At 35.7% G+C, this 14,979-nt stretch overlaps 1 pseudogene; it reads left to right on the forward strand.

Annotated features, from left to right (window-relative positions):
* Nucleotides 1-12,120: 12,120 nt before the first annotated feature.
* LOC136413642 (cytochrome b5 domain-containing protein 1-like) lies at nucleotides 12,121-13,667 on the forward strand (annotated as a pseudogene).
* Nucleotides 13,668-14,979: the final 1,312 nt, after the last annotated feature.

Below are 14,979 nucleotides of genomic sequence, written 5' to 3' on the forward strand. Positions count from 1 at the left end.
TACTGACGGCAGGTCGGCAACTTAAATGAGTTAATTGGCAGCAACACCTCGCCGGCACTGATTGATGATCTGCCGATTTTTAATTAGCCACCGCAAACCTCCCGAAAGACATGTGACGGCCCTTTGTCGGCGCTCCGGCGGTGGGAGGTACAAGAATGTTTGTCATCGTTTCATTTGGAGCCTTCCTGTCTCCCAAATGGGATTGGGATCATTAAATCATCGGAGAATGACCAATTAAGTCGAACGGAATTTTTTAAATACCAACCTACTCGAATTCAAGTCAGGGTTAACTGCAAACAAGAATAAGAAGGGAAAGGATGAAGGGATGGTATTTTCTATTTCATGCATTTAAGTAAGCTATTTTATGCAAAAGCGGTGTTGTTTTGGTTCAAGTACATTTAATTAGTAAGCAAAGTCAAGATCCTCTTAACTCCGAGCAACAATTTCTACTTTCATGTACAGAAGTGCAGTTTTCGTTACAAATGTGAAATAGTATAGTTTGCAGTTGATTTTTGAGGATAGAAAAAAATGTTTTTCGTAGTAGAGGGCATTTTTTATGAAAAGAATGTTGACGGCAGCATAAAAATAGTAGCTACATATATCGATATCGGAAATATACAGGGTGTACTTCTTCTATTTTATTTACCCAAAAAAATATCGAAAAGAAACTGTGTCCAATCCTGTCACCACATTACTTTAATAATTAACCATCTGCCACGCCAATATCTGCATACCATATTACCTGCAAAATTTAATAAAAATACATACCTATGGTATTTGTAAATAGGAGAAATAAATTTGGAAAATTCCTGAAAACAGGCAGTCATATCTAAATGATTCAATGTTTGGTAACTGCTATAATTGTTATGTATAATTAAAAAAATATCCTATAAGTATAATAAAAACAGAGACCTGTTAGGTGTAATTTTGAATTGAGACGCGGCGAAGGGATTAGAGCTAGACAAAATCACTTATAACAAATTATTAATTTACAAACATTGTGATACGATAATAACATGCTATTTGATAACAGCAATAAGAGCTTCCCGTCATTTTAAAAAATGAATTTTAATCCTTTAAAAAAAGGGATGGAACACTGTGAACAGTGGCGCACATTTCGGTATTATGCCTAGAGACCCAAAGCTCCTTTGATTTTACCCCGCTGACTCATTTACCTATGGATTCGCCAATGTCAAAAACATACGTTTCTTTATTCTTATTTCACATGAAAAGTCCAAACCTCCACAGTTTTCTCAGCAACATTCGAATTTTAAAAATTCAACCACTTAAGAATTTTCAATAGTTTGTGTATTTTTAAAAAAGAGAGAATTTTTACCAAGTGACGTAATTGATATCTAGAGATACCTCATTTTTTGTTGGATTCACCTAGGCCCTGGATATTGTCATCAACTCATAATTCTATTAGAATAATTTTCCAACGAGTTTTTCGCTTATCCACATTAAGCAGTAATAATTAAATGTATATCATGGAAAATTCAAAATTCTTACTCTTAAGACTTTAGACATTAAATCGGGTTATAACGAGCTTCCAATAGTTCCGGCTTTAAAAGATAAATAAATAGAAGAAACTTAATAAATCAACAGTACGAAAATCTAGTTAATGAAACCTAATTTGGACAATTGACAGTATTTTCTAATGAAAGTCATCCTAAAGAAATTCATCTTTCATTAAATTTTATACTTCTCTCAGTATTTCGGTCTTCTTTAGCCTCTTTGTCATATTGTAGGCCCAATTCTAAAAGAGACGTTATTTTTAACACACCGACCAAACTTTATGTCCTTAATGGTTACCGTACCGTTCATTAATCACGGCGGATAATTAACCACAAACAAATTGCCAGTGCTTCTCGAAATAAAAATTTGTCACTCCTTCGGGATTTATTATTTCGGGAATGTCTAAAATGTTAACTAGCGCTTAAATATAGGCTCACACCATTAATAATCGTAGACCACCTACAAGTTGCAAATTATTCCAGCTTTTGCAGAGGAAATCTTTGAAGTGCTGTTAATTATCTTTCAACTAATTAATTATAAACGATCGATTGTTGAGAGTTAATTAGGTGTTAAAATTGAAAACTATTTTTAGGTTTTATCGAAAAGCTTCAGCCATCTAGTACATGTCCAAGAAATAACGTATTTCAATCCTACAGAGAAATCTGAATTGAAGGCATGTTTTGCTATCGATCACTAGTAGTGAGGCATTTCGAAGGGAATTCTGTTAAGGGTTGGTCCAGGGGTTGAATCGATACTTAAAGGGCACTCGCATCAACGAAGCTACACCTTAAAAGATGGCAGCACCAGGGAAGTGGAAGAATGCTGTCGCCATCTCGGAACGTGGAGCATAAATATAAAGCTGATGGATTTTATGAATTAGATTGGTATTCAATTTTCAAAGGAAATCTTTTTCCTTTATGAAGCCAAATTAAGTTATGTGAATTAACTTGAAATACGTTATAAATTGTATGATACTTTTGTACACATAAAGAGTGGATGAAATAAGTATATGTATACGTTGACTGTTGAGGGTGACTATGATTATTCTTGCTTCGCCTATTGTCACAAAGATGGCCATTTAGCTTTACTCTTCTTTTGAATTTTGATGCCATTTACCAAAAGGTGGCGTACGTATTAAGGTCGAGAAGAACATACTCCATGTGGAGGAGTTTTTAATCGGTTCAAGAATTAACTTAAAAATATTTTCAAGTAGAAATATGTTTTTTAGTCTATGAGATATAAGATCGTTTTGATATCTATTTTCTTGATTTCCATCGCGCCAACTTCAAATCGCGCACCCTAAACCTCTAGGATCTCATCTGAGGGACACTTCCAGTGCCGTAATAAGATTGATACTGTCAGGCTCTTAAGGTTTTAATTGAGTTATCCAAGGTCAATAGTCTCCAAATTATCCATTATAAACGAAAAACAGATCTCTAAAATTAGCAGAACCCCAATTTATCAATTTCATTCCAATACTAAAATTTAGGTGATATTATCTAATGGAATTTTAATATGCAAACAAAGCTATCTTTCCTGTTTATTCTGACTGACTTATCCAAATCAAGCCCCTTCACTCGACTCTCCTCTAACCGAATGATTTGCCCTATAACGAGTTAATAACCCAAACAGGGTCCGGATGATGAGCCCTTATATTTTTTGTCGCGATAATGCGGAGGGTGGCTCTTCCTGTCAAAACACCACATACATTTTAATTACATGTTTCACTTTATATCGGGCTCTAAAACCTTTTGTGAGAAGAGGCTCCCGGGAGGATTTACCCCTACAGGGTGAATAACTAAACAAATGAATAAGGGTCACTTTTTGTTCGAAAATTTGGAGCGTTATTAAAGTTGTAATTATTATTGCGAACTTCGCATGATAAACTGCTGAATCAGGAAATCGGAATTTTAAAGAGATAGCTACTGCAGCAAGTGAAATTCCAGGGAGAAATTTTGAGGATTAAAAATGCCCAAAAACCACCCTAAAGGACCCGAATGAAATTCGCCCGAATTCCTTATGACAAATGGTTGAATTTTTGAACGATTCAACATCATCTACAGGAAAATCTGAATAATTTAGGGAATTAAAATCTCCACCTGGACCAACTGGAGCTTCGCCCGAATTAATCATGGAAAATAACTGATTAGGATACTATTTATTTATAGTAATTCCTGCAAGACATCGAGCCTTAAGTACTGTGTATTTTGGACTACCCTGTAAACCACATTGGACTAATCGCGCGGTGTTGGGGTGAAAGAATTAACAGATGTGCCCGACAGACGGCGCGAGCGGCGGTAATAGGGGGTCGTCCCAGGAGAATACTTTGGTTTGCTGCCTCGTTGACCATTCCATAAATGCACCACTGGCTTATTTAAAGCTAAAAATCATCTGGGGATTCATAATACAAAGCTATTAGGCAGCTCCCCTTAATTTCCCCTCCGCCTCATTGTTGTAAATAGCTTCCCAGCTTCCAAATATTTTCTATATATTCTGCAGTGGAATCGCGTGACTTCCGATCATGATAATCCACTCCGGATAGTTTAGAAGTGGCACATATAAAAATGTTGTTTCGCGTGTTGTTCGCCTGAACGGGGAAATTAAGAACCTAATCTAATTAACGCTTTTATTCGAGTAGCCTTTTTGCCCTTATTATGGCCGTATATCAATGATTTCGTAATTAAGTGATTGTTTAATCCACTTAGCCGACCATAATGACCCGCACTACATCATCAGGCTCTCGGTAATTGCGTAGGTACATAACTTAAATACCCCTTCTAACACGAAACTCTCAGGAGAGGGTTTTCAACAAAAAAATTCATAGATTCAAGATTCATCCCCTAATAACACCGCATTGCGCCGAGGTCGCACCGTGTATGGGAAAGTATTAATCCTCGCATATACGTGTCCCGGTAACAAAAAGCATTAAACCTGAGAGCGGGGATTCATAAAAATAATTAACAAAAGATAAAAGAGAGCGAAGAATAATAAAAGCGAAGCCTTTTCGAAAGTAGTAGTCACGCGAAAGCCCACTAAACATGTTAAGATGAACAAATTACATTAGCGGCCCCGGGATAAGCCCTCCCGATACCCATTAACGAAAAAGCTTTTTTTAAGTTTGCGTTTGTTTATGAATTCTTTTTGTATTTTGAAGCCTATTGAGCTGAATTTAAAATATTGACATTAAAACATGTGCCAGAACGTATGCGTGTGTGGTCGATCGGAGGGAAACAAAAACGAAGAAACCCTTTTGAGTTCCAATTTGTTGAATAAGTCCTCGGATCTAGCACAGACGTTTCTAGGGGGTGAATAGATCAATGCCCTTATATTGCCGAAATACCGCAATGTTGCTAGACCGCCAAAAACTCAGCTTACACCTCATCCACAGCTACTTGATGATGCGTTCAGAATGGGCCAACGAAATTTTCACTTTGATCGCGTAACCGATAAACGCTCTTGTGCGTTTAGAGCTCTGAGGGAGACAATAAATATCAGTTTATCCGCATACAATATCAGTTCATATTATATTACTTTTATATGAACATTTCTGCGCGTCCTTCAACAACAGTTGAAAAAATTATCATTGGCTTTATCTGCAATGAAATAAAAGCATAAGCTCCACCAACCCACACCATACATGTAATTAATTTTATAGCAGTGCCGTGTTTTACTGGCGTAGTTAAACTTCAATTTACTAAATTAACGGAATAAATTTAGTTTTCCATTTATATGGTGAAAAGTCCAATCATAATTGAACGACATTAATTCATTCCATCATAAATCAAGTTTACAGTTCTCTGCTGAAAGTGAAAAAAGCTCTCAGTGCGGTGCTCATTTACTGAGAGCTTTTGCAATTAAAATAACATCACACACATGTTATATAACTTGGTTACATCGTTCTTGTGGTTCCAACTTAACCTGGCCTTTAATCTAGCAAATTGAATGTCTATTAAGACGCGCCCTGTTTGTGATTTTTATGTGCGCTTTTGAGGCCGCGTCGAATATTGACCGTTTTGTCGGACATCAGAGATTAGAGACGGACCACGTTTGTGTTGTATGAAACGAGTTGATAAGGAAATTGAATAAAGGAATAGAAGAAAAAATAGTCGTCTGGGATGCTTTAGAGCCTGTATAGATTTTCTACAAATTTATTAACGAAGTATGAGCATATTGAAGAACACCTCAGCTGAGAGAATCTCCCGCGTTCTCTATCTAGGACCAGGTTCTCGAATTTGGAAAATATTTCCAAGGAAAGTATTTCCAAGGAAAGTATTTCCAAGGATGGATCTCAATGTACTGGATGTTTATTGGCACTGCAGATTGCGGAAATGTTTTGTTACGTCACTTTTATGTTATTCCCCGGGGACGTTCGACTTTCGGTATTCGAGGATATGGCCCCTGATAGCTCTAAGCCCAGCGACAGAAACTTCCAGATTTTAAAATTGAATCGTATTTAAAATAATGCTACATACTTACAAATCCTCTCCTATCATTTTTAGTTCTTTCACTACGGGGGATTTGTCAAAACTTGTTATTCGTAGGAGTGTCCGATAGCTCGCCAATCCAGGATTGAACCGATAAATAATCGATAATTTCTTAAGGGCACTTTTTTTAAGTAGAATCTCTTGCCCTCAAAAAAATCATAGATTCCTTCGTTTCCGAGATATAATTGTAATTGCCATTTTTTTTTAATATAGAACACCCTATAACTTTTAAGAGCATTTGATTACATTTTTAAAGATTAATCCAATCATACAAAATACTTCAATTTTGATAGTTTAAAATGTGTTATTGTATTTGAATAGAAAAATTATTATTTTGAAATTTTTGAAATTTTCGTCAATTAAATTGGGACTTATTTTACGTGGTTAAATTCCCCTTTAGAAACATAATCGAATGCTCTTTAAAGTTATAGGGTGTCTCATTTAAAAAATTAAAATTTTCAACATCTGGTTGTGGAACTGCAAATCTTCCACAAAAGTCAAGTTTTGCAAAACCTCCCGTAGTGAGAGAATTAAAAACAATAGAAGAATACGGTTTGTATTAATCATTTCTTTCTTAAAATCACTCCAGGAAACATATATGAGTTTTTTAATGTCCTCCGCGTTTTGAGAAAACCCAAAATGCCATGAAATTTGGACATCTAAAAGGTGGTCAATTGCTTTTTTCCAAAATATTTCCCAAAACTCTTGAAGGTAAGCGCCGTACCTTTTAAATATTAATATGTTGAGACTGTTTCCTGCAGTCCCTTAGGGAGGCCCTCTTGTTTAAAATCTAAAATAGAAAGGGGGACTAAGTCGCACCTCGTTTCAAAAGTCTCTCAATTCCTTTTGGGACCATATTTTTTAATGTCTTTTTTTGTTTATGTTCTTTTGCACGGGTGGTTTTCAAATTATTTCACTTAAAAGCTAACGATTCCGACTTTCCTCCCATTTAAGATTTTATTGGTGAAAGCCTGTCTGGCTGAGGGGCTAACAGGAAGTATGTCAACATATACATCGAAAACTTCACCCTGGAAGACAAAATCGACGGTTATCGCGGAATTTGATTTCTTATTTTTTAACCTAATGATATTAGGGATGGAAAAGTTTCAATGGATTCCCCTGATATGTACAGGGTGTCCCATTTTCGTTGTAATCAGTTATTAGCAAAGACAGAGAAATACGATTTTCGCGAACCTTTGTCACTTTTTAGTGAAACTAATGCTATCTTAGTTTTTGCACTAAAGGGCGTTTTTGAAAATATTGTATTTTGGGATCCCCCCTATAGTTTGAATATGCGTCAAGTTATTGAAAATTTAAAAACAGTGTTAGATAAAGATTTTTACATAAAGTCCAGTGGCGTATTCAGATTTTATTTATAATTCATACTTTTCGAGATATGGACCGAACTTATGTTTTATAATCGGACAGTCTGTGTATTTTTACCTATTCTGATTCCCTTAGTTTTCCCTATTCTAAAAATACAAAACTCGATATGGTTATTTCAAATAATAATGTCAAAATTGACATTTTCTGAAAGTGGGCATTACGTATAGTGTGCCATGGTCAAGAGTCAGCCATATTGAGATATACAGGGTGTTTCAAAATTGGAGTGACAAAAGCCTAGAAAAAATTCCTCTGATCAAAATTTAAAAAAGGTCATGTGAATATGGGTCTGCAGCTGCTTTATTTTCGAGATAGAGGATGTTAAGTTAAAAAATATATATATATATGTATTTGATTGTTTAGAAACGCAGTTACCTATTTGAATAAATTTTTGGCGGTTTATTAAAACAACTATTATACACCTGCTGGATCGGTTAGATTAGATCCAAAATTTCCAGGAGCGTACCTAGCGAGCAAATCGGTTGTTTTTTTGCAAGAAAACCTATCACCCTGTATTTTTTGCGGTTTTTATGTGATATTCAGATGACTAAAAATAGTACATTTTTGTCTCTTGACTTTTTTCCTGTCTTGCTTCGTTGTCGAAAAAAAATTACATTGCCATACCTCGGCACATCCCTAAACTTAAATAAAAAACAATTTTTAGAAATTTATCAGAATTTTCTTTAATTAATAAGTGAAAACATTATTACAACAAATGCTCAAATTGAAATTGCATTATTATTTCTCCGTATGAAGTTATAGTGGCGTTATCTGAATATCATATAAAAACTTCAAAAAAATACAGGGTGACAGATTTTCCTGCAAAAAAACAACCGACTTGCTCACTGGGTACAGTCCTGGAAATTCTAGATCAAATCTAACTAGTCCAGTAGGTGTAAAATAATTGTTTTAATTAAGCATAACAATTTTATTTAAATAGTAGGTAAATGCGTTTCTAAACGATAAATAAAAACCTTTTTTTTTAACTTAACACCCTGTATTTCGAAAACAAAGCACTTTCGAATCCATGCTCACGTGAACTTTTTTTCTTATTTTGGTCACAGAAATCTCTCCTAGGCTTTTGTCATTACAACTCTGAAACCCCCTGTACATAATTTATATGTATATGTATCGTAGATTTCTTTTTATGGGGGTATTTAAAAAACGGGATTTATTGAAGACAACACGAAAATATGGATGGTTTACGCATTGCTACAGAGGAAGCTTTGTAATACTTAGAAAAACACCCGGCAATAATTTTAAACAGAATATCCAAACTATATGAAAAATGTTTGGATATGAATGAAAACGTGGACGGAAATCAGTTTGAACATTTGCTTTAATTTACATCATTGTGTAGTTTTAAAAAAATGGCAAATTCGTTTTTTTAGTAATATATTCATATTGTAAAAATAAGATTATGTATTGAGCCCTTTCATAATGCATACCGTTAATTAGTGTGTGATTGTTAATATAATTATTGACAATTATAATTATCACTAATTACTTTGCTTTAAATATGGCTGCCTCTAGTAACTATTCTAGTAGAAAGTATCAATTTGTGACATTATTATTTGAAGTAACCATATCGAGTTTTGTATTTTTGGAATGGGGAGAATTAGGGGAACCAGAATAGCTATAAATATACAGGGTGTCCTATTTAAAAAAACGGAAGTTTGGTCTATACCTCGAAAACAATGAATTATAAATAAAATCTGAGTATGTCATTTGATTCTACTTAAAAATCTCTATCCGACACCATTTTTAAATTTTCAATAACTTGATGTATATTCAAACTATAGGGAGGTTCCAAAATACGATATTTTCAAAAACGCCCTGTAGTGCAAAAACGAAGATAGCTGGATCAATTCTTTCAACGTTATCGTTAGTTTCGCTAAAAAGTGACATAGGTTCGCGAAAACTACATCTCTCTATTTTTGCTAATAACCGAGATATCTCCCAATTACAACGAAAATGGGACACTCTGTACATTGTGTAGGTATGAAACACAAAGTGGCGTAAAACTCGATTCCCTAACACTGTAATTTTGTGTGTACCTAAATGAAAAGAATTGATTCTGCTTGTTATGTTTATTTAGGCATTAATTTCTTTTTGTTAAGTAGCGATAATAATAATAACCGCACCATAATACTGACCGCCACCAGAGGCGTAAAAGTTAAGTAGCTTTTATTTTTCCAAATCAACCCACGAAATTTTCATTCCATGAAATTGAATAAAACCCGTTTGGTCACCGATTTTGATTCAAAAAACTGTCACTTGATTCGCCAAAATAAGAAAAGGTTTTTTTCCCATTGAAAAGTGTGGGTACCGATGATACCCACTGCACCGATATAATGCGATACTCAGCCCATCAAAGAAACCCGGTAGCAGGGTTGTTATAACACTCCGGGAGGTAAACTAAAACCCTCGCTCTCACGTTAAAACTCAAACAATTACAATTAATTGTATAAAAAAGTGTACCCCCGAGGCTGACAATGGGGCGGTGTATCAATAGCAACGAATCATAATACCACTTAGAGACGACCTTAGCCGGTCCTTGGGTACGCGTGCTGCGCCCTAATTGGTGCCCTTCTCACACGTGTTTGTTAATGTAACGTCCATTTTCGCTCTGAAATTGTATTATATTCGCTTTTGTTCCTAACGAGCTTAGGCTCTTGGACGAGTGCGGTCCATTTTTGGCCGAATTAACCCTATTTGCGCGATATAGGATGATGATGCTCAAGTTTCGAGGAGAGTGCATAAACAACTAGTTATAGAGAGACTCTTGAGTTAGGTCATAGGTCTGGAATAGTGTTTTACGTCATAAGTCTAGTAAGTGACGTTTTACAATGTTTTATGGATGGCCCGTGCCTGAAGAATGTAAATTTTGGAATTTTCTAGAAGAGGAGGGATTCTTTTAAAAATGTAATGAATACAATATTTGTGTAGAATTGTTACTCTGATGCATCGAACGGAATTCGGAATTAACTGAAACCTGCTAGTATCATATGTCTCTACCATTTATTTATAAATATTTTTGACTATTTACATGCAAAAAAGTAAATACTGGAACGTTTCAAATTATTTTCAAGTCAAAATTAGAGCCATTTATGATCGTAATAAGAAAAGAATGCTTAATTTCAGTAACTGCAATTCTTCAAGCGATAGGTCTCGAACTAGAGCACAGTGAGGTTGCTGCGCAACAAAATTACACTACCACTGCCTGTAATGTTGACCTTACCAGCACCAGGCGGTTAAACAGATCCAGATGGTGGGAAATAAAAACATATTTCTGACTGGTTTTACTATTCTTGCGCGCTCGAATATGACTGAGTCTAACCCAATAGGTTTTGTCACTCGTTTGAAGACAACATTTTTTTTTGACTTCGTCGTACAAATACGTATTTATCCTTCCCAGAGTACCTATGTATCTATATCTTACAGAGCTTTTCCTATAGAGGTATATGGTATATGTCAAGATCCGTAAATGTTGATGATTTAGCTAGGAATTGAACAAATAAAACTCCAATTATTTATTAGAAAACTGTGGATTTTTTGCAATCATCTAACTGAAACTTGGAAGAAAAAATTAGCGCTATTACTACAACCGCAAATCCAAGCGTTGAAAAGATCAACGTAGATTTAACAATTTTCACGGTTACTTAGCCCGCACTTGGCACCTCCCCAAATAACTCTTTTATGCCAGAAACCACAATATCCTGAATTTACTAAATGAGACATCAGCTGGTGATTTGAATCCTCCTCCAACCTTTACTATTACTCAACCTCAACTTACCTTTCTCTTCGTCTATATTTCTGATTTCCCATATTTCTTACTTCTACTTCAATTAACTGCTTAAACGATTGCTTCGTTGTTAACTCACCTTTACTTGCAGTACTTACACCCAAACGTGTCTGAATCATTTTATGGGTGCCTAAGTATGAAATGAGAACCCCCTGGGGTTGTGGCTAAACTCTTTTTCTGCCTCCATAATCCGAACTTGTTATTTCCCTAAAGAAATCACTCGGGGGTGGTTCGAGACTTTGAGACCTCGAACTCCCTCTGTTTATATTAAACGTGCTTTGATTTTATTATTTCCCTCAGTTATTAACTTCATTTAAATTCAGCAGCAACCGCAGGAAACTTTTGATAGGATATTATGGCCTCATGCAAATTTAAATCAGGTTGGATTCCGAAAGTCGTTTTCGATATTCTACGTGTAGCATCCAATAAAATCACCCTTCAACCCTCATTAATTTTACAAACATTCATCCTCAGCAAATAAACTGTTCTCCAACCAAATTGAAATCATCATTTACAAACTTCCTACTAAACCGAGCAATTTTAAAGTTTTGTACTGAAAACGCGAATAGCAGAGATTTAATTGGCCTCTTCAGCCCCAAGGGCCAAACCTTTATATAGCAGCAAACCAGGAAACATGGCTTTACTTGAAATTGGACGTGGTGCTTCTTTAACGATCTTTTCAGTTACGTTCCAATGTAATTCGGTGTTTGTATGCGATTCAAGTGCTGAAGAGCTCATCTTCCCAATTAGGGTTAAAACGATCTTACAACTCGAGAACAAATAAGGGTATTTTAAGCCGGAAACAAAGTCTACGCCGACAAGCGAACAATAGAAAGATGTTCTCTTGTCTAACGTTTGTTGCAGCCGCCCTTAGGCTGATTTCGCCCAATTAAGAATTCTGCCGCAAATTCATTTAACGTCATTTAACCATAAATGACAATCTTGTCAAATTTATCAAAATTGACTAGAAGAAGCAGAAAGGGTGGTCCATATTCGCGTCTTGAAGTCCTTATTAATAGCACGCCCTATGATCCCTGGATATCCTTCCTGAATAAGGTCTTCGATGTTACCCAGTTAATAAAGTTATACGAAGGACACGAAGATTCATAGAACCGTTGCTTGCCATGGCAGGCAAATATGTAAGCCATTAGTTCGATGTGAGAACATAGGAGACTCAATATTATATTCATCCAGAAACTGGAGTATGAGTGCCTCATGGCCCTTTGCCCTGTGTAGCTATTGAGGCTCCGGGATTTGATTAAACGCCTCTGGAAGGGTTGTCTTGGTTGGCGGATGAATAGTATTAAGTAGGTTTGGGCTTTTGCTTTAACGTAGAAACATATCTAAAAGACCTCGAAATATATGTATGTGAAAAATATAAACTCAGTAGATAAAGAGTCCTTTCGAGAATAATATTTCAGCGAATGTAAAAGAGTTTTACGATGGAGATTTTTCATTAAAGACATCAGAAAAGGTTTTCGTATTTTTGAAAAAAAGTAAAACCTACTTTTCCTAAACTAATCTATGCACATCGGGGAGTATCTCCCCCAGGAGTGGTATAAATTTTCAGGTTGCTTTCTAACTGAGAAGAAAGCCTGAGTCATCCTATGTCCTGAAACATAAGCAAATTATTGGAAATAAGATCGTTTACAGATATCATAATCTGAGTTAATTTGAACTAATCCAATGATAGCACATATCCAAAAATCCTTAAGACCCGAACAATCCTTTAAAAACTTCTAAAATAGGGGCATGGAACAGGGAGAAACATGGGAAATTGAACAGGGAGTTACTTTTGAGAAAATTATAAACGTTTTTTGGTTGGATTTGTCTTTTTACCCATTTGTTCCTTAAAACTACACCTAATTCAATTTTTGAGAACTATTCCACACCAACGTAACGAAGAAATATATCTAGAAGATCAGCAAAAAATTGCGAATTAAAAAAAAAAGAATTTCGAGGAAGAAAGGGTCCTCTAGAACTAATCGAAAATGTACAAAAATTTTTGGGAAGTTTTTGATGGTTCTCGAAAAGAAGGAGAGTTTCTTCAATTTGGGTTTCTCATTTGGATGTATGTGAAGTAATAGCTGTGAAAATACTGTTCTCGTTCCCTCGTGCATTTACTTTAGTTCCAAGATCAGATTGAGAATGAGCTTTTCTACCCGTAATTGGTAAAAACCTCGTTTTTCTGAAATGAAACATTTTACATTACATTTCTCAACAGAAGAATCCGTCCCATGAGATTAATAAACACGCTCACCCATTCCGAGATCACCATAAAAGTCTGCTGTGAAGACACATTTTCTCGCATTTTAGAACCTTACAACATGTTCAATACCACCGCCAACAGTTACACCTGGACGTGCCTAGACAAGAACATCGACGCATTTAAACCCATGGAGGAAAATGGAAAAATTCACAAAACGGGAGCTGCCGTAAAACTTCTACTTACCCAAAATTTTGCTTTACTAAGGCGTTGAAAACAATTAATCTTTAGTGGCCGGATTTTATGTACAAATACAAACTTTACTCCAATTTCCTCATCAGGTTTCAACTTTCGTTTGAGCAATTTATTCTTGGGGCACAGCCATTTCTTAGAGGAGACAAAGTAGTTTCCACAAACAAAAGGCTATAAAGCTTTCAGCGGGCAAACTTCTTACGTGTTTTATTAGGTTTCCCGGTTGTTCAAGGGGAAAAGCGAAACTCGACGGTTTTAATAAAATTGCTTGCCTTGTTTCGGCTTCTAATGGCCGCCTCAGACGTATCTAATGGAACTCGGGCGTTTTTAAGTGGAACGAGTTACCAAGTCTCGAACTTCGTTTGAAAGAATTCCTATAGTTTTTACTTACAAGAAACTTTAGGCCTCATCAGGGTTAACGAGGAAATTTACGTTATGATAGTCAGAGGTCTCTAATTAAAGCCCCAAGAAAATTATCATTAAACGGAATAAAAGCGAGTTAACTTTTAAGTAAAGCTCACTTTATCATTCCATTTTGGGTAGTCAGATTTCGGCTTTAATTAATGAATTAATGTAGCTCGACTCTTAAGCAGTGTTTATGTCACGATAATTACAAGAGTTTCTGGGAGCAGATTATCTCCTCGACAGGACCGGAGTTAAGACACACTTTTCTGCGAACATTAACAGGAAATTTAGTTAATTCAAAATTAAAGTCTAACCCTGTACATGTTCCTCTATCTTTCTAAAATTGTGCCTGAGGAGGAGGTTAAAGTGCAAAAAGGGACTTAGATCTGATATTGTCATAAAAGGGGGAATTTCGCGGGGTACAAAGCTTCTAATTAGAGATGTAAGGCTAATTATTATTTATTCGTTTGTCATGTCTTCCTCGAGTTAATAAAACAACGTTTTATCTTTAGAATGGCGGTGTAAAGTCACCTTTGCTAATGGTTCAAGTGAATTAATCATTTCAGCCTAATTAGGGAGTATTGTTGATTTCATGGTAACATCTCCTTCCTCTCAACAAAACTTATTTGCAGACAGTATAGCCAGGATATTTTATAATTATTGATGTTAATTACATGCGTTGTAGGGGGAAAATCTTTGCCCAGTGTAGACGTACCTCATGTCGGTAAATTAACGAGACATCAGGGATAAATCCCTTTTTCAAAGCCTTTTAGGCCCCTTATTTAAGGGAAGGAAGTAATTTGGCTTGGCGGGCAGGTCGACTTGTAGGATCTTTAATAAAGTAGTTTAGTTTATGTGTGAGTGAGTGGTAAGACTTAATGAATACACCCAAAACGCCAGTGGCAGAGGGGCACAAAAATGGTACAAAA

The sequence above is a fragment of the Euwallacea similis genome, chromosome 14 (assembly GCF_039881205.1).
Source record: "Euwallacea similis isolate ESF13 chromosome 14, ESF131.1, whole genome shotgun sequence".
In the NCBI taxonomy this organism is placed as follows: Eukaryota; Metazoa; Arthropoda; class Insecta; order Coleoptera; family Curculionidae; genus Euwallacea; species Euwallacea similis.